The 19,117-nt window shown below is 40.9% G+C and overlaps 18 non-coding genes across 18 annotated transcripts; all 18 read left to right on the top strand.

The window, feature by feature from the left end:
• Positions 1-449: 449 nt before the first annotated feature.
• On the top strand, positions 450-523 carry trnak-cuu (transfer RNA lysine (anticodon CUU)). Its single transcript has one exon. It is a non-coding gene; the product is annotated as a tRNA-Lys (tRNA).
• Positions 524-789: 266 nt separating this feature from the next.
• On the top strand, positions 790-863 carry trnak-cuu (transfer RNA lysine (anticodon CUU)). Its single transcript has one exon. It is a non-coding gene; the product is annotated as a tRNA-Lys (tRNA).
• Positions 864-5,731: 4,868 nt separating this feature from the next.
• On the top strand, positions 5,732-5,805 carry trnak-cuu (transfer RNA lysine (anticodon CUU)). The gene has a single exon. It is a non-coding gene; the product is annotated as a tRNA-Lys (tRNA).
• Positions 5,806-6,071: 266 nt separating this feature from the next.
• trnak-cuu (transfer RNA lysine (anticodon CUU)) lies at positions 6,072-6,145 on the top strand. Its single transcript has one exon. It is a non-coding gene; the product is annotated as a tRNA-Lys (tRNA).
• Positions 6,146-7,607: 1,462 nt separating this feature from the next.
• Positions 7,608-7,681, top strand: trnak-cuu (transfer RNA lysine (anticodon CUU)). Its single transcript has one exon. It is a non-coding gene; the product is annotated as a tRNA-Lys (tRNA).
• A 96-nt stretch (positions 7,682-7,777) lies between these two features.
• On the top strand, positions 7,778-7,851 carry trnak-cuu (transfer RNA lysine (anticodon CUU)). The gene has a single exon. It is a non-coding gene; the product is annotated as a tRNA-Lys (tRNA).
• Positions 7,852-8,119: 268 nt separating this feature from the next.
• On the top strand, positions 8,120-8,193 carry trnak-cuu (transfer RNA lysine (anticodon CUU)). Its single transcript has one exon. It is a non-coding gene; the product is annotated as a tRNA-Lys (tRNA).
• A 266-nt stretch (positions 8,194-8,459) lies between these two features.
• trnak-cuu (transfer RNA lysine (anticodon CUU)) lies at positions 8,460-8,533 on the top strand. The gene has a single exon. It is a non-coding gene; the product is annotated as a tRNA-Lys (tRNA).
• Positions 8,534-9,143: 610 nt separating this feature from the next.
• On the top strand, positions 9,144-9,217 carry trnak-cuu (transfer RNA lysine (anticodon CUU)). Its single transcript has one exon. It is a non-coding gene; the product is annotated as a tRNA-Lys (tRNA).
• Positions 9,218-10,851: 1,634 nt separating this feature from the next.
• trnak-cuu (transfer RNA lysine (anticodon CUU)) lies at positions 10,852-10,925 on the top strand. The gene has a single exon. It is a non-coding gene; the product is annotated as a tRNA-Lys (tRNA).
• Positions 10,926-11,021: 96 nt separating this feature from the next.
• trnak-cuu (transfer RNA lysine (anticodon CUU)) lies at positions 11,022-11,095 on the top strand. The gene has a single exon. It is a non-coding gene; the product is annotated as a tRNA-Lys (tRNA).
• Positions 11,096-12,043: 948 nt separating this feature from the next.
• On the top strand, positions 12,044-12,117 carry trnak-cuu (transfer RNA lysine (anticodon CUU)). The gene has a single exon. It is a non-coding gene; the product is annotated as a tRNA-Lys (tRNA).
• Positions 12,118-12,383: 266 nt separating this feature from the next.
• Positions 12,384-12,457, top strand: trnak-cuu (transfer RNA lysine (anticodon CUU)). Its single transcript has one exon. It is a non-coding gene; the product is annotated as a tRNA-Lys (tRNA).
• A 610-nt stretch (positions 12,458-13,067) lies between these two features.
• Positions 13,068-13,141, top strand: trnak-cuu (transfer RNA lysine (anticodon CUU)). The gene has a single exon. It is a non-coding gene; the product is annotated as a tRNA-Lys (tRNA).
• A 436-nt stretch (positions 13,142-13,577) lies between these two features.
• On the top strand, positions 13,578-13,651 carry trnak-cuu (transfer RNA lysine (anticodon CUU)). The gene has a single exon. It is a non-coding gene; the product is annotated as a tRNA-Lys (tRNA).
• A 1,798-nt stretch (positions 13,652-15,449) lies between these two features.
• Positions 15,450-15,523, top strand: trnak-cuu (transfer RNA lysine (anticodon CUU)). Its single transcript has one exon. It is a non-coding gene; the product is annotated as a tRNA-Lys (tRNA).
• A 427-nt stretch (positions 15,524-15,950) lies between these two features.
• On the top strand, positions 15,951-16,024 carry trnak-cuu (transfer RNA lysine (anticodon CUU)). The gene has a single exon. It is a non-coding gene; the product is annotated as a tRNA-Lys (tRNA).
• Positions 16,025-16,292: 268 nt separating this feature from the next.
• trnak-cuu (transfer RNA lysine (anticodon CUU)) lies at positions 16,293-16,366 on the top strand. Its single transcript has one exon. It is a non-coding gene; the product is annotated as a tRNA-Lys (tRNA).
• Positions 16,367-19,117: the final 2,751 nt, after the last annotated feature.

Raw genomic sequence — 19,117 nt, forward strand, 5'->3', positions numbered from 1 at the left:
CCCACATCAGGTGAGAGAAGATTTTGACTGTTTTAATGCTCTGACAAAAGTTTTTCGATGGAGATTATTAAAGATGTAATTTAAATATCAGATGACACTGGTGTTCATAGCCCAACTAGCTCAGTTCGGTAGAGCATGAGACTCTTAATCTCAGAGTCGTGGGTTCGATCCCCACGTCGGGTGAGAGAAGATTTTGACTGTTTTAATGCTCTGACAAAAGTTTTACGATGGAGATTATTAAACTTGAAATTTAAAAATTAGATGACACTGGTGTTCATAGCCCAACTAGCTCAGTTCGGTGGAGCATGAGACACTTAATCTCAGGGTCGTGGGTTCGATCCCCACATCAGGTGAGAGAAGATTTTGACTGTTTTAATGCTCTGACAAAAGTTTTTCGATGGAGATTATTAAAGATGTAATTTAGATATCAGATGACACTGGTGTTCATAGCCCAACTAGCTCAGTTCGGTAGAGCATGAGACTCTTAATCTCAGGGTCGTGGGTTCGATCCCCACGTCGGGTGAGAGAAGATTTTGACTGTTTTAATGCTCTGACAAAAGTTTTACGATGGAGATTATTAAACTTGAAATTTAAAAATTAGATGACACTGGTGTTCATAGCCCAACTAGGTCAGTTCAGTGGAGCATGAGACACTTAATCTCAGGGTCGTGGGTTCGATCCCCACATCAGGTGAGAGAGGATTTTGACTGTTTTAATGCTCTGACAAAAGTTTTTCGATGGAGATTATTAAAGATGTAATTTAGATATCAGATGACACTGGTGTTCATAGCCCAACTAGCTCAGTTCGGTAGAGCATGAGACTCTTAATCTCAGGGTCGTGGGTTCGATCCCCACGTCGGGTGTGAGAAGATTTTGACCGTTTTGATGCTCTGACAAAAGTTTTACGATGGAGATTAAGAAACCTGAAAGTTAAATATCTGATGAGACTGTTGTTCATAGTCCAACTAGCTCAGTTCGGTGGAGCATGAGACACTTAATCTCAGGGTCGTGGGTTCAATCCCCACGTCGGGTGTGAGAAGATTTTGACCGTTTTGATGCTCTGACAAAAGTTTTTCGATGGAGAGATTATTAAACTTGAAATTTAAATATCAGATGACACTGGTGTTCATAGCCCAACTAGCTCAGTTCGGTGGAGCATGAGACACTTAATCTCAGAGTCGTTGGTTCGATCCCCACATCAGGTGAGAGAAGATTTTGACTGTTTTAATGCTCAGACAAAAGTTTTTCGATGGAGATTATTAAACTTGAAATTTAAAAATCAGATGACACTGGTGTTCATAGCCCAACTAGCTCAGTTCGGTAGAGCATGAGACTTTTAATCTCAGGGTCGTGGGTTCAATCCCCACATCGGGTGTGAGAAGATTTTGACCGTTTTAATGCTCAGACAAAAGTTTTTCGATGGAGATTATTAAACTTGAAATTTAAAAATCAGATGACACTGGTGTTCATAGCCCAACTAGCTCAGTTCGGTGGAGCATGAGACACTTAATCTTAGGGTCGTGGGTTCAATCCCCACGTCGGGTGTGAGAAGATTTTGACCGTTTTGATGCTCTGACAAAAGTTTTACGATGGAGATTATTAAACTTGAAATTTAAAAATTAGATGACACTGGTGTTCATAGCCCAACTAGCTCAGTTCGGTGGAGCATGAGACACTTAATCTCAGGGTCATTGGTTCGATCCCCACATCAGGTGAGAGAAGATTTTGACTGTTTTAATGCTCTGACAAAAGTTTTTCGATGAAGAGATTATTAAAGATGTAATTTAAATATCAGATGACACTGGTGTTCATAGCCCAACTAGCTCAGTTCGGTAGAGCATGAGACTCTTAATCTCAGGGTCGTGGGTTCGATCCCCACATCAGGTGAGAGAAGATTTTGACCGTTTTGATGCTCTGACAAAAGTTTTTCGATGGAGATTATTAAACTTGAAATTTAAAAATCAGATGACTCTGGTGTTCATAGCCCAACTAGCTCAGTTCGGTGGAGCATGATACACTTAATCTCAGGGTCGTGGGTTCGATCCCCACATCAGGTGAGAGAACATTTTGACTGTTTTAATGCTCTGACAAAAGTTTTTCGATGGAGATTATTAAACTTGAAATTTAAAAATCAGATGACACTGGTGTTCATAGCCCAACTAGCTCAGTTCGGTGGAGCATGAGACACTTAATCTCAGGGTCGTTGGTTCAATCCCGACGTCGAGTGTGAGAAGATTTTGACCGTTTTAATGCTCAGACAAAAGTTTTTCGATGGAGATTATTAAACTTGAAATTTAAAAATCAGATGACACTGGTGTTCATAGCCCAACTAGCTCAGTTCGGTGGAGCATGAGACACTTAATCTCAGGGTCGTGGGTTCGATCCCCACATCAGGTGAGAGAAGAATTTGACTGTTTTAATGCTCTGACAAAAGTTTTTCGATGGAGATTATAAAAGATGTAATTTAAATATCAGATGACACTGGTGTTCATAGCCCAACTAGCTCAGTTCGGTAGAGCATGAGACTCTTAATCTCAGGGTCGTGCGTTCGATCCCCACATCAGGTGAGAGAAGATTTTGACCGTTTTGATGCTCTGACAAAAGTTTTACGATGGAGATTATTAAACTTGAAATTTAAAAATCAGATGACACTGGTGTTCATAGCCCAACTAGCTCAGTTCGGTAGAGCATGAGACACTTAATCTTAGGGTCGTGGGTTCAATCCCCACGTCGGGTGTGAGAAGATTTTGACCGTTTTGATGCTCTGACAAAAGTTTTACGATGGAGATTATTAAACTTGAAATTTAAATATCAGATGACACTGGTGTTCATAGCCCAACTAGCTTAGTTCGGTGGAGCATGAGACTCTTAATCTCAGGGTCGTGGGTTCAATCCCCACGTCGGGTGTGAGAAGATTTTGACCGTTTTGATGCTCTGACAAAAGTTTTTCGATGGAGATTATTAAACTTGAAATTTAAAAATCAGATGACTCTGGTGTTCATAGCCCAACTAGCTCAGTTCGGTGGAGCATGATACACTTAATCTCAGGGTCGTGGGTTCGATCCCCACATCAGGTGAGAGAACATTTTGACTGTTTTAATGCTCTGACAAAAGTTTTTCGATGGAGATTATTAAACTTGAAATTTAAAAATCAGATGACACTGGTGTTCATAGCCCAACTAGCTCAGTTCGGTGGAGCATGAGACACTTAATCTCAGGGTCGTTGGTTCAATCCCGACGTCGAGTGTGAGAAGATTTTGACCGTTTTGATGCTCTGACAAAAGTTTTTCGATGGAGATTATTAAACTTGAAATTTAAAAATCAGATGACACTGGTGTTCATAGCCCAACTAGCTCAGTTCGGTGGAGCATGAGACACTTAATCTCAGGGTCGTTGGTTCAATCCCGACGTCGAGTGTGAGAAGATTTTGACCGTTTTGATGCTCTGACAAAAGTTTTACGATGGAGATTATTAAACTTGAAATTTAAAAATTAGATGACACTGGTGTTCATAGCCCAACTAGCTCAGTTCGGTGGTGCATGAGACTCTTAATCTCAGGGTCGTGGGTTCGATCCCCACGTCGGGTGTGAGAAGATTTTGACCGTTTTGATGCTCTGACAAAAGTTTTTCGATGGAGATTATTAAACTTGAAATTTAAAAATTAGATGACACTGGTGTTCATAGCCCAACTAGCTCAGTTCGGTGGAGCATGAGACACTTAATCTCAGGGTCGTGAGTTCGATCCCCACATCAGGTGAGAGAAGATTTTGACTGTTTTAATGCTCTGACAAAAGTTTTTCGATGGAGAGATTATTAAAGATGTAATTTAAATATCAGATGACACTGGTTTTCATAGCCCAACTAGCTCAGTTTGGTAGAGCATGAGACTCTTAATCTCAGGGTCGTGGGTTCAATCCCCACGTCGGGTGTGAGAAGATTTTGACCGTTTTGATGCTCTGACAAAAGTTTTACGATGGAGAGATTATTAAAGATGTAATTTAAATATCAGATGACACTGGTGTTCATAGCCCAACTAGCTCAGTTCGGTGGAGCATGAGACACTTAATCTCAGGGTCGTTGGTTCGATCCCCACATCAGGTGAGAGAAGATTTTGACCGTTTTGATGCTCTGACAAAAGTTTTACGATGGAGATTATTAAACTTGAAATTTAAAAATTAGATGACACTGGTGTTCATAGCCCAACTAGCTCAGTTCGGTGGAGCATGAGACTCTTAATCTCAGGGTCGTGGGTTCGATCCCCACGTCGTGTGTGAGAAGATTTTGACCGTTTTGATGCTCTGACAAAAGTTTTACGATGGAGATTATTAAACTTGAAATTTAAAAATTAGATGACACTGGTGTTCATAGCCCAACTAGCTCAGTTCGGTGGAGCATGAGACACTTAATCTCAGGGTCATTGGTTCGATCCCCACATCAGGTGAGAGAAGATTTTGACTGTTTTAATGCTCTGACAAAAGTTTTTCGATGAAGAGATTATTAAAGATGTAATTTAAATATCAGATGACACTGGTGTTCTTAGCCCAACTAGCTCAGTTCGGTAGAGCATGAGACTCTTAATCTCAGGGTCGTGGGTTCGATCCCCACATCAGGTGAGAGAAGATTTTGACCGTTTTGATGCTCTGACAAAAGTTTTTCGATGGAGATTATTAAACTTGAAATTTAAAAATCAGATGACTCTGGTGTTCTTAGCCCAACTAGCTCAGTTCGGTGGAGCATGATACACTTAATCTCAGGGTCGTGGGTTCGATCCCCACATCAGGTGAGAGAAGAATTTGACTGTTTTAATGCTCTGACAAAAGTTTTTCGATGGAGATTATTAAACTTGAAATTTAAAAATCAGATGACACTGGTGTTCATAGCCCAACTAGCTCAGTTCGGTGGAGCATGAGACTCTTAATCTCAGGGTCGTTGGTTCAATCCCGACGTCGAGTGTGAGAAGATTTTGACCGTTTTGATGCTCTGACAAAAGTTTTTCGATGGAGATTATTAAACTTGAAATTTAAAAATCAGATGACACTAGTGTTCATAGCCCAACTAGCTCAGTTCGGTGGAGCATGAGACACTTAATCTCAGGGTCGTTGGTTCGATCCCCACATCAGGTGAGAGAAGATTTTGACCGTTTTGATGCTCTGACAAAAGTTTTACGATGGAGATTATTAAACTTGAAATTTAAAAATTAGATGACACTGGTGTTCATAGCCCAACTAGCTCAGTTCGGTGGTGCATGAGACTCTTAATCTCAGGGTCGTGGGTTCGATCCCCACGTCGGGTGTGAGAAGATTTTGACCGTTTTGATGCTCTGACAAAAGTTTTTCGATGGAGATTATTAAACTTGAAATTTAAAAATTAGATGACACTGGTGTTCATAGCCCAACTAGCTCAGTTCGGTGGAGCATGAGACACTTAATCTCAGGGTCGTGAGTTCGATCCCCACATCAGGTGAGAGAAGATTTTGACTGTTTTAATGCTCTGACAAAAGTTTTTCGATGGAGAGATTATTAAAGATGTAATTTAAATATCAGATGACACTGGTGTTCATAGCCCAACTAGCTCAGTTCAGTGGAGCATGAGACACTTAATCTCAGGGTCGTGGGTTCGATCCCCACATCAGGTGAGAGAACATTTTGACTGTTTTAATGCTCTGACAAAAGTTTTTTGATGGAGATTATTAAAGATGTAATTTAAATATCAGATGACACTGGTGTTCATAGCCCAACTAGCTCAGTTCGGTAGAGCATGAGACTCTTAATCTCAGGGTCGTGGGTTCGATCCCCACGTCGGGTGTGAGAAGATTTTGACCGTTTTGATGCTCTGACAAAAGTTTTACGATGGAGATTATTAAACTTGAAATTTAAAAATTAGATGACACTGGTGTTCATAGCCCAACTAGCTCAGTTCGGTGGGGCATGAGACACTTAATCTCAGGGTCGTGGGTTCGATCCCCACGTCGGGTGTGAGAAGATTTTGACCGTTTTGATGCTCTGACAAAAGTTTTACGATGGAGATTATTAAACTTGAAATTTAAATATCAGATGACACTGATGTTCATAGCCCAACTAGCTCAGTTCGGTAGAGCATGAGACTCTTAATCTCAGGGTCGTGGGTTCGATCCCCACGTCGGGTGAGAGAAGATTTTGACTGTTTCAATGCTCTGACAAAAGTTTTTCGATGGAGATTATTAAACTTGAAATTTAAAAATCAGATGACACTGGTGTTCATAGACCAACTAGCTCAGTTCGGTAGAGCATGAGACTCTCAGTCTCAGGGTCGTGGGTTCAATCCCCACGTCGGGTGTGAGAAGATTTTGACCGTTTTGATGCTCTGACAAAAGTTTTACGATGGAGATTATTAAACTTGAAATTTAAAAATTAGATGACACTGGTGTTCATAGCCCAACTAGCTCAGTTCGGTGGAGCATGAGACTCTTAATCTCAGGGTCGTGGGTTCGATCCCCACGTCGGGTGTGAGAAGATTTTGACCGTTTTGATGCTCTGACAAAAGTTTTACGATGGAGATTATTAAACTTGAAATTTAAAAACTAGATGACACTGGTTTTCATAGCCCAACTAGCTCAGTTCGGTGGAGCATGAGATACTTAATCTCAGGGTCGTGGGTTCGATCCCCACATCAGGTGAGAGAAGATTTTGACTGTTTTAATGCTCTGACAAAAGTTTTTCGATGGAGAGATTATTAAAGATGTAATTTAAATATCAGATGACACTAATGTTCATAGCCCAACTAGCTCAGTTCGGTGGAGCATGAGACTCTTAATCTCAGGGTTGTGGGTTCGATCCCCACATCAGGTGAGAGAAGATTTTGACCGTTTTGATGCTCTGACAAAAGTTTTACGATGGAGATTATTAAACTTGAAATTTAAAAACTAGATGACACTGGTTTTCATAGCCCAACTAGCTCAGTTCGGTAGAGCATGAGACTCTTAATCTCAGGGTCGTGGGTTCAATCCCCACGTCGGGTGTGAGAAGATTTTGACCGTTTTGATGCTCTGACAAAAGTTTTACGATGGAGAGATTATTAAAGATGTAATTTAAATATCAGATGACACTGGTGTTCATAGCCCAACTAGCTCAGTTCGGTGGAGCATGAGACATTTAATCTCAGGGTCGTTGGTTCGATCCCCACGTCGGGTGTGAGAAGATTTTGACCATTTTGATGCTCTGACAAAAGTTTTTCGATGGAGATTATTAAACTTGAAATTTAAAAATTAGATGACACTGGTGTTCATAGCCCAACTAGCTCAGTTCGGTGGAGCATGAGACACTTAATCTCAGGGTCGTGAGTTCGATCCCCACATCAGGTGAGAGAAGATTTTGACCATTTTGATGCTCTGACAAAAGTTTTACGATGGAGATTATTAAACTTGAAATTTAAAAATTAGATGACACTGGTGTTCATAGCCCAACTAGCTCAGTTCGGTGGAGCATGAGACTCTTAATCTCAGGGTCGTGGGTTCGATCCCCACGTCGGGTGTGAGAAGATTTTGACCGTTTTAATGCTCTGACAAAAGTTTTTCGATGGAGAGATTATTAAAGATGTAATTTAAATATCAGATGACACTGGTGTTCATTGCCCAACTAGCTCAGTTCGGTAGAGCATGAGACTCTTAATCTCAGGGTCGTGGGTTCGATCCCCACGTCGGGTGTGAGAAGATTTTGACCGTTTTGATGCTCTGACAAAAATTTTACGATGGAGATTATTAAACTTGAAATTTAAAAATTAGATGACACTGGTGTTCATAGCCCAACTAGCTCAGTTCGGTAGAGCATGAGACTCTTAATCTCAGGGTCGTGGGTTCGATCCCCACGTCGGGTGAGAGAAGATTTTGACCGTTTTAATGCTCTGACAAAAGTTTTCCGATGGAGAGATTATTAAAGATGTAATTTAAATATCAGATGACACTGGTGTTCATAGCCCAACTAGCTCAGTTCAGTGGAGCATGAGACACCTAATCTCAGGGTCGTGGGTTCGATCCCCACATCAGGTGAGAGAACATTTTGACTGTTTTAATGCTCTGACAAAAGTTTTTTGATGGAGATTATTAAAGATGTAATTTAAATATCAGATGACACTGGTGTTCATAGCCCAACTAGCTCAGTTCGGTAGAGCATGAGACTCTTAATCTCAGGGTCGTGGGTTCGATCCCCACGTCGGGTGTGAGAAGATTTTGACCGTTTTGATGCTCTGACAAAAGTTTTACGATGGAGATTATTAAACTTGAAATTTAAAAATTAGATGACACTGGGGTTCATAGCCCAACTAGCTCAGTTCGGTGGAGCATGAGACACTTAATCTCAGGGTCGTTGGTTCGATCCCCACATCAGGTGAGAGAAGATTTTGACTGTTTTAATGCTCTGACAAAAGTTTTTCGATGGAGATTATTAAAGATGTAATTTAAATATCAGATGGCACTGGTATTCATAGCCCAACTAGCTCAGTTCGGTAGAGCATGAGACTCTTAATCTCAGGGTCGTGGGTTCGATCCCCACGTCGGGTGTGAGAAGATTTTGACCGTTTTGATGCTCTGACAAAAGTTTTACGATGGAGATTATTAAACTTGAAATTTAAAAATTAGATGACACTGGTGTTCATAGCCCATTTAGCTCAGTTCGGTGGAGCATAAGACACTTAATCTCAGGGTCGTGGGTTCGATCCCCACGTCGGGTGTGAGAAGATTTTGACCGTTTTGATGCTCTGACAAAAGTTTTACGATGGAGATTATTAAACTTGAAATTTAAGAATTAGATGACACTGGTGTTCATAGTCCAACTAGCTCAGTTCGGTGGAGCATGAGACTCTTAATCTCAGGGTCGTGGGTTTGATCCCCACGTCGGGTGTGAGAAGATTTTGACAGTTTTGATGCTCTGACAAAAGTTTTTCGATGGAGAGATTATTAAAGATGTAATTTAAATATCAGATGACCCTGGTGTTCATAGCCCAACTAGCTCAGTTCGGTAGAGCATGAGACACTTAATCTCAGGGTCGTGAGTTCGATCCCCACATCAGGTGAGAGAAGATTTTGACTGTTTTAATGCTCTGACAAAAGTTTTTCGATGGAGAGATTATTAAAGATGTAATTTAAATATCAGATGACACTGGTGTTCATAGCCCAACTAGCTCAGTTCGGTAGAGCATGAGACTCTTAATCTCAGGGTCGTGGGTTCGATCCCCACGTCGGGTGAGAGAAGATTTTGACTGTTTTAATGCTCTGACAAAAGTTTTTCGATGGAGAGATTATTAAAGATGTAATTTAAATATCAGATGACACTGGTGTTCGTAGACCAACTAGCTCAGTTCGGTAGAGCATGAGACTCTCAGTCTCAGGGTCGTGGGTTCAATCCCCACGTCGGGTGTGAGAAGATTTTGACCGTTTTGATGCTCTGACAAAAGTTTTACGATGGAGATTATTAAACTTGAAATTTAAAAATTAGATGACACTGGTGTTCATAGCCCAACTAGCTCAGTTCGGTGGAGCATGAGACTCTTAATCTCAGGGTCGTGGGTTCGATCCCCACGTCGGGTGTGAGAAGATTTTGACCGTTTTGATGCTCTGACAAAAGTTTTACGATGGAGATTATTAAACTTGAAATTTAAAAACTAGATGACACTGGTTTTCATAGCCCAACTAGCTCAGTTCGGTGGAGCATGAGACACTTAATCTCAGGGTCGTGGGTTCGATCCCCACATCAGGTGAGAGAAAATTTTGACTGTTTTAATGCTCTGACAAAAGTTTTTCGATGGAGAGATTATTAAAGATGTAATTTAAATATCAGATGACACTAATGTTCATAGCCCAACTAGCTCAGTTCGGTGGAGCATGAGACTCTTAATCTTAGGGTCGTGGGTTCAATCCCCACGTCGGGTGTGAGAAGATTTTGACCGTTTTGATGCTCTGACAAAAGTTTTACGATGGAGATTATTAAACTTGAAATTTAAATATCAGATGACACTGGTGTTCATAGCCCAACTAGCTCAGTTCGGTGGAGCATGAGACTCTTAATCTCAGGGTCGTGGGTTCAATCCCCACGTCAGGTGTGAGAAGATTTTGACCGTTTTGATGCTCTGACAAAAGTTTTACGATGGAGATTATTAAACTTGAAATTTAAAAATTAGATGACACTGGTGTTCATAGCCCAACTAGCTCAGTTCGGTGGAGCATGAGACACTTAATCTCAGGGTCGTTGGTTCGATCCCCACATCAGGTGAGAGAAGATTTTGACTGTTTTAATGCTCTGACAAAAGTTTTTCGATGGAGAGATTATTAAAGATGTAATTTAAATATCAGATGACACTGGTGTTCATAGCCCAACTAGCTCAGTCCGGTGGGGCATGAGACACTTAATCTCAGGGTCGTGGGTTCGATCCCCACATCAGGTGAGAGAAGATTTTGACTGTTTTAATGCTCTGACAAAAGTTTTTCAATGGAGAGATTATTAAAGATGTAATTTAAATATCAGAGGACACTGGTGTTCATAGCCCAACTAGCTCAGTTCGGTAGAGCATGAGACTCTTAATCTCAGGGTCGTGGGTTCGATCCCCACATCAGGTGAGAGAAGATTTTGACCGTTTTGATGCTCTGCCAAAAGTTTTACGATGGAGATTATTAAACTTGAAATTTAAAAATTAGATGACACTGGTGTTCATAGCCCAACTAGCTCAGTTCGGTGGAGCATGAGACTCTTAATCTCAGGGTCGTGGGTTCGATCCCCACGTTGGGTGTGAGCAGATTTTGACCGTTTTGATGCTCTGACAAAAGTTTTACGATGGAGATTATTAAACTTGAAATTTAAAAAGTAGATGACACTGGTGTTCATAGCCCAACTAGCTCAGTTCGGTAGAGCATGAGACTCTTAATCTCAGGGTCGTGGGTTCGATCCCCACGTCGGGTATGAGAGGATTTTGACTGTTTTAATGCTCTGACAAAAGTTTTTCGATGGAGATTATTAAAGATGATATTTAGATATCAGATGACACTGGTGTTCATAGCCCAACTAGCTCAGTTCGGTAGAGCATGAGACTCTTAATCTCAGGGTCGTGGGTTCGATTCCCACGTCGGGTGTGAGAAGATTTTGACCGTTTTGATGCTCTGACAAAAGTTTTACGATGGAGATTATTAAACTTGAAATTTAAATATCAGATGACACTGATGTTCATAGCGCAACTAGCTCAGTTCGGTAGAGCATGAGACTCTTAATCTCAGGGTCGTGGGTTCGATCCCCACGTCGGGTGTGAGAAGATTTTGACCGTTTTGATGCTCTGACAAAAGTTTTACGATGGAGATTATTAAAGATGTAATTTAGATATCAGATGACACTGGTGTTCATAGCCCAACTAGCTCAGTTCGATAGAGCATGAGACTCTTAATCTCAGGGTCGTGGGTTCGATCCCCACGTCGGGTGTGAGAAGATTTTGACCGTTTTGATGCTCTGACAAAAGTTTTACGATGGAGATTATTAAACTTGAAATTTAAAAATTAGATGACACTGGTGTTCATAGCCCTACTAGCTCAGTTCGGTAGAGCATGAGACTCTTAATCTCAGGGTCGTGAGTTCGATCCCCATGTCGGGTGTGAGAAGATTTTGACCGTTTTGATGCTCTGACAAAAGTTTTACGATGGAGATTATTAAACTTGAAATTTAAATATCAGATGACACTGATGTTCATAGCCCAACTAGCTCAGTTCGGTGGAGCATGAAACACTTAATCTCAGGGTCGTGGGTTCGATCCCCACATCAGGTGAGAGAAGATTTTGACTGTTTTAATGCTCTGACAAAAGTTTATCGATGGAGATTATTAAAGATGTAATTTAAATATCAGATGACACTGGTGTTCATAGCCCAACTAGCTCAGTTCGGTAGAGCATGAGACTCTTAATCTCAAGGTCGTGGGTTCGATCCCCACATCAGGTGAGAGAAGATTTTGACTGTTTTAATGCTCTGACAAAAGTTTTTCAATGGAGAGATTATTAAAGATGTAATTTAAATATCAGATGACACTGGTGTTCATAGCCCAACTAGCTCAGTTCGGTAGAGCATGAGACTCTTAATCTCAGGGTCGTGGGTTCGATCCCCACGTCGGGTGAGAGAAGATTTTGACTGTTTTAATGCTCTGACAAAAGTTTTACGATGGAGATTATTAAACTTGAAATTTAAAAATTAGATGACGCTGGTGTTCATAGCCCAACTAGCTCAGTTCGGTGGAGCATTAGACACTTAATCTCAGGGTCGTGGGTTCGATCCCCACATCAGGTGAGAGAAGATTTTGACTGTTTTAATGCTCTGACAAAAGTTTATCGATGGAGATTATTAAAGATGTAATTTAAATATCAGATGACACTGGTGTTCATAGCCCAACTAGCTCAGTTCGGTAGAGCATGAGACTCTTAATCTCAGGGTCGTGGGTTCGATCCCCACGTCGGGTGTGAGAAGATTTTGACCGTTTTGATGCTCTGACAAAAGTTTTACGATGGAGATTATTAAACTTGAAATTTAAAAATTAGATGACACTGGTGTTCATAGCCCAACTAGCTTAGTTCGGTGGAGCATTAGACACTTAATCTCAGGGTCGTGGGTTCGATCCCCACATCAGCTGAGAGAAGATTTTGACTGTTTTAATGCTCTGACAAAAGTTTTTCAATGGAGAGATTATTAAAGATGTAATTTAAATATCAGATGACACTGGTGTTCATAGCCCAACTAGCTCAATTCGGTAGAGCATGAGACTCTTAATCTCAGGGTCGTGGGTTCGATCCCCACGTCGGGTGTGAGAAGATTTTGACCGTTTTGATGCTCTGACAAAAGTTTTACGATGGAGATTATTAAACTTGAAATTTAAAATTTAGATGACACCGGTGTTCATAGCCCAACTAGCTCAGTTCGGTGGAGCATTAGACACTTAATCTCAGGGTCGTGGGTTCGATCCCCACATCAGGTGAGAGAAGATTTTGACTGTTTTAATGCTCTGACAAAAGTTTTTCAATGGAGAGATTATTAAAGATGTAATTTAAATATCGGATGACACTGGTGTTCATAGCCCAACTAGCTCAGTTCGGTAGAGCATGAGACTCTTAATCTCAGGGTCGTGGGTTCGATCCCCACGTCGGGTGAGAGAAGATTATGACTGTTTTAATGCTCTGACAAAAGTTTTACGATGGAGATTATTAAACTTGAAATTTAAAAATTAGATGACACTGGTGTTCATAGCCCAACTAGCTCAGTTTGGTGGAGCATGAGACACTTAATCTCAGGGTCGTGGGTTCGATCCCCACATCAGGTGAGAGAAGATTTTGACTGTTTTAATGCTCTGACAAAAGTTTTTCGATGGAGATTATTAAAGATGTAATTTAAATATCAGATGACACTGGTGTTCATAGCCCAATTAGCTCAGTTCGGTAGAGCATGAGACTCTTAATCTCAGGGTCGTGGGTTCGATCCCCATGTCGGGTGTGAGAAGATTTTGACCGTTTTGATGCTCTGACAAAAGTTTTACGATGGAGATTATTAAACTTGAAATTTAAATATCAGATGACACTGATGTTCATAGCCCAACTAGCTCAGTTCGGTAGAGCATGAGACTCTTAATCTCAGGGTCGTGGGTTCGATCCCCACGTCGGGTGTGCGAAGATTTTGACCGTTTTGATGCTCTGACAAAAGTTTTTCGATGGAGATTATTAAAGATGTAATTTAGATATCAGATGACACTGGTGTTCATAGTCCAACTAGCTCAGTTCGGTAGAGCATGAGACTCTTAATCGCAGGGTCGTGGGTTCGATCCCCACGTCGGGTGTGAGAAGATTTTGACTGTTTTGATGCTCTGACAAAAGTTTTACGATGGAGATTATTAAACTTGAAATTTAAAAATTAGATGACACTGGTGTTCATAGCCCAACTAGCTCAGTTCGGTAGAGCATGAGACTCTTAATCTCAGGGTCGTGGGTTCGATCCCCACATCAGGTGACAGAAGATTTTGACTGTTTTAAAGCTCTGACAAAAGTTTTTCAATAGAGAGATTATTAAAGATGTAATTTAAATATCAGATGACACTGGTGTTCATAGCCCAACTAGCTCAGTTCGGTAGAGCATGAGATTCTTAATCTCAGGGTCGTGGGTTCGATCCCCACGTCGGGTGTGAGAAGATTTTGACTGTTTTGATGCTCTGACAAAAGTTTTACGATGGAGATTATTAAACTTGAAATTTAAAAATTAGATGACACTGGTGTTCATAGCCCAACTAGCTCAGTTCGGTAGAGCATGAGATTCTTAATCTCAGGGTCGTGGGTTCGATCCCCACGTCGGGTGTGAGAAGATTTTGACTGTTTTGATGCTCTGACAAAAGTTTTACGATGGAGATTATTAAACTTGAAATTTAAAAATTAGATGACACTGGTGTTCATAGCCCAACTAGCTCAGTTTGGTAGAGCATGAGATTCTTAATCTCAGGGTCGTGGGTTCGATCCCCACGTCGGGTGAGAGAAGATTTTGACTGTTTTAATGCTCTGACAAAAGTTTTACGATAGAGATTATTAAACTTGAAATTTAAAAATTAGATGACACTGGTGTTCATAGCCCAACTAGCTCAGTTCGGTGGAGCATGAGACACTTAATCTCAGGGTCGTGGGTTCGATCCCCACATCAGGTGAGAGAAGATTTTGACTGTTTTAATGCTCTGACAAAAGTTTTACGATGGAGATTATTAAACTTGAAATTTAAAAATTAGATGACACTGGTGTTCATAGCCCAACTAGCTCAGTTCGGTAGAGCATGAGACTCTTAATCTCAGGGTTGTGGGTTCCATCCCCACGTCGGGTGTGAGAAGATTTTGACCGTTTTGATGCTCTGACAAAAGTTTTACGATGGAGATTATTAAACTTGAAATTTAAATATCAGATGACATTGATGTTAATAGCCCAACTAGCTCAGTTTGGTGGAACATGAGACACTTAATCTCAGGGTCGTGGGTTCGATCCCCACATCAGGTGAGAGAAGATTTTGACTGTTTTAATGCTCTGACAAAAGTTTTTCGATGGAGATTATTAAAGATGTAATTTAGATATCAGATGACACTGGTGTTCATAGCCCAACTAGCTCAGTTCGGTAGAGCATGAGACTCTTAATATCAGGGTCGTGGGTTCGATCCCCACGTCGGGTGTGAGAAGATTTTGACCGTTTTGATGCTCTGACAAAAGTTTTACGATGGAGATTATAAAACTTGAAATTTAAATATCAGATGACACTGATGTTCATAGCCCAACTAGCTCAGTTTGGTGGAACATGAGACACTTAATCTCAGGGTCGTGGGTTCGATCCCCACATCAGGTGAGAGAAGATTTTGACTGTTTTAATGCTCTGACAAAAGTTTTTCGATGGAGATTATTAAAGATGTAATTTAGAGATCAGATGACACTGGTGTTCATAGCCCAACTAGCTCAGTTCGGTAGAGCATGAGACTCTTAATCTCAGGGTCGTGGGTTCGATCCCCACGTCGGGTGTGCGAAGATTTTGACCGTTTTGATGCTCTGACAAAAGTTTTACGATGGAGATTATTAAACTTGAAATTTAAATATCAGATGACACTGATGTTCATAGCCCAACTAGCTCAGTTCGGTGGAGCATGAGACACTTAATCTCAGGGTCGTGGGTTCGATCCCCACATCAGGTGAGAGAAGGTTTTAATGCTCTGACAAAAGTTTTACGATGGAGATTATTAAACTTGAAATTTAAAAATTAGATGACACTGGTGTTCATAGCCCAACTAGCTCAGTTCGGTGGAGCATGAGACACTTAATCTCAGGGTCGTGGGTTCGATCCCCACATCAGGTGAGAGAAGATTTTGACTGTTTTAATTCTCTGACAAAAGTTTATCGATGGAGATTATTAAAGATGTAATTTAAATATCAGATGACACTGGTGTTCATAGCCCAACTAGCTCAGTTCGGTAGAGCATGAGACTCTTAATCTCAGGGTCGTGGGTTCGATCCCCACGTCGGGTGAGAGAAGATTTTGACTGTTTTAATGCTCTGACAAAAGTTTTTCAATGGAGAGATTATTAAAGATGTAATTTAAATATCGGATGACACTGGTGTTCATAGCCCAACTAGCTCAGTTCGGTAGAGCATGAGACTCTTAATCTCAGGGTCGTGGGTTCGATCCCCACATCAGGTGAGAGAAGATTTTGACTGTTTTAATGCTCTGACAAAAGTTTATCGATGGAGATTATTAAAGATGTAATTTAAATATCAGATGACACTGGTGTTCATAGCCCAACTAGCTCAGTTCGGTAGAGCATGAGACTCTTAATCTCAGGGTCGTGGGTTCGATCCCCACGTCGGGTGAGAGAAGATTTTGACTGTTTTAATGCTCTGACAAAAGTTTTTTGATGGAGTGATTATTAAAGTGGTAATTTAAATATCAGATGGCACTGGTGTTCATAGTCCAACTAGCTCAGTTCGGTAGAGCATGAGACTCTTAATCTCAGGGTCGTGGGTTCGATCCCCACGTCGGGTGAGAGAAGATTTTGACTGTTTTAATGCTCTGACAAAAGTTTTACGATGGAGATTATTAAACTTGAAATTTAAAATTTAGATGACACTGGTGTTCATAGCCCTACTAGCTCAGTTCGGTAGAGCATGAGACTCTTAATCTCAGGGTCGTGGGTTCGATCCCCATGTCGGGTGTGAGAAGATTTTGACCGTTTTGATGCTCTGACAAAAGTTTTACGATGGAGATTATTAAACTTGAAATTTAAATATCAGATGACACTGATGTTCATAGCCCAACTAGCTCAGTTCGGTGGAGCATGAAACACTTAATCTCAGGGTCGTGGGTTCGATCCCCACATCAGGTGAGAGAAGATTTTGACTGTTTTAATGCTCTGACAAAAGTTTTACGATGGAGATTATTAAACTTGAAATTTAAATATCAGATGACACTGATGTTCATAGCCCAACTAGCTCAGTTCGGTGAAGCATGAAACACTTAATCTCAGGGTCGTGGGTTCGATCCCCACATCAGGTGAGAGAAGATTTTGACCGTTTTGATGCTCTGACAAAAGTTTTACGATGGAGATTATTAAACTTGAAATTTAAATATCAGATGACACTGGTGTTCATAGCCCAACTAGCTCAGTTCGGTGGAGCATGAGACACTTAATCTCAGGGTCGTGGGTTCGATCCCCACATCAGGTGAGAGAAGATTTTGACTGTTTTAATGCTCTGACAAAAGTTTTTCAATGGAGAGATTATTAAAGATGTAATTTAAATATCAGATGACACTGGTGTTCATAGCCCAACTAGCTCAATTCGGTAGAGCATGAGTCTCTTAATCTCAGGGTCGTGGGTTCGATCCCCACGTCGGGTGTGAGAAGATTTTGACCGTTTTGCTGCTCTGACAAAAGTTTTACGATGGAGATTATTAAACTTGAAATTTAAAAATTAGATAACACTGGTGTTCATAGCCCAACTAGCTCACTTCGGTGGAACATGAGACACTTAATCTCAGGGTCGTGGGTTCGATCCCCACATCAGGTGAGAGAAGATTTTGACTGTTTTAATGCTCTGACAAAAGTTTTACGATGGAGATTATTAAACTTGAAATTTAAAAATTAGATGACACTGGTGTTCATAGCCCAACTAGCGCAGTTCGGTGGAGCATGAGACACTTAATCTCAGGGTCGTGGGTTCGATCCCCACATCAGGTGAGAGAAGATTTTGACTGTTTTAATGCTCTGACAAAAGTTTTTCAATGGAGAGATTATTAAAGATGTAATTTAAATATCAGATGACACTGGTGTTCATAGCCCAACTAGCTCAGTTCGGTAGAGCATGAGACTCTTAATCTCAGGGTCGTGGGTTCGATCCCCACATCGGGTGAGAGAAGATTTTGACTGTTTTAATGCTCTGACAAAAGTTTTTCGATGGAGATTATTAAAGATGTAATTTAGATATCAGATGACACTGGTGTTCATAGCCCAACTAGCTCAGTTCGGTAGAGCATGAGACTCTTAATCTCAGGGTCGTGGGTTCGATCCCCACATCAGGTGAGAGAAGATTTTGACTGTTTTAATGCTCTGACAAAAGTTTTTCAATGGAGAGATTATTAAAGATGTAATTTAAATATCAGATGACACTGGTGTTCATAGCCCAACTAGCTCAGTTCGGTGGAGCATGAGACACTTAATCTCAGGGTCGTGGGTTCGATCCCCACGTCGGGTGAGAGAAGATTTTGACTGTTTTAATGCTCTGACAAAAGTTTTTCGATGGAGATCATTAAAGATGTAATTTAGATATCAGATGACACTGGTGTTCATAGCCCAACTAGCGCAGTTCGGTGGAGCATGAGACACTTAATCTCAGGGTCGTGGGTTCGATCCCCACATCAGGTGAGAGAAGATTTTGACTGTTTTAATGCTCTGACAAAAGTTTTTCAATGGAGAGATTATTAAAGATGTAATTTAGATATCAGATGACACTGGTGTTCATAGCCCAACTAGCTCAGTTCGGTAGAGCATGAGACTCTTAATCGCAGGGTCGTGGGTTCGATCCCCACGTCGGGTGTGAGAAGATTTTGACTGTTTTGATGCTCTGACAAAAGTTTTACGATGGAGATTATTAAACTTGAAATTTAAAAATTAGATGACACTGGTGTTCATAGCCCAACTAGCTCAGTTCGGTGGAGCATGAGACACTTAATCTCAGGGTCGTGGGTTCGATTCCCACATCAGGTGAGAGAAGATTTTGACTGTTTTAATGCTCTGACAAAAGTTTATCGATGGAGATTATTAAAGATGTAATTTAAATATCAGATGACACTGGTGTTCATAGCCCAACTAGCTCAGTTCGGTAGAGCATGAGACTCTTAATCTCAGGGTCGTGGGTTCGATCCCCACATCAGGTGACAGAAGATTTTGACTGTTTTAATGCTCTGACAAAAGTTTTTCAATAGAGAGATTATTAAAGATGTAATTTAAATATCGGATGACACTGGTGTTCATAGCCCAACTAGCTCAGTTTGGTAGAGCATGAGATTCTTAATCTCAGGGTCGTGGGTTCGATCCCCACGTCGGGTGAGAGAAGATTTTGACTGTT

This window comes from Urocampus carinirostris, chromosome 2, assembly GCF_059441175.1.
Source record: "Urocampus carinirostris isolate Australia breed hairy pipefish chromosome 2, RoL_Ucar_1.0, whole genome shotgun sequence".
In the NCBI taxonomy this organism is placed as follows: Eukaryota; Metazoa; Chordata; class Actinopteri; order Syngnathiformes; family Syngnathidae; genus Urocampus; species Urocampus carinirostris.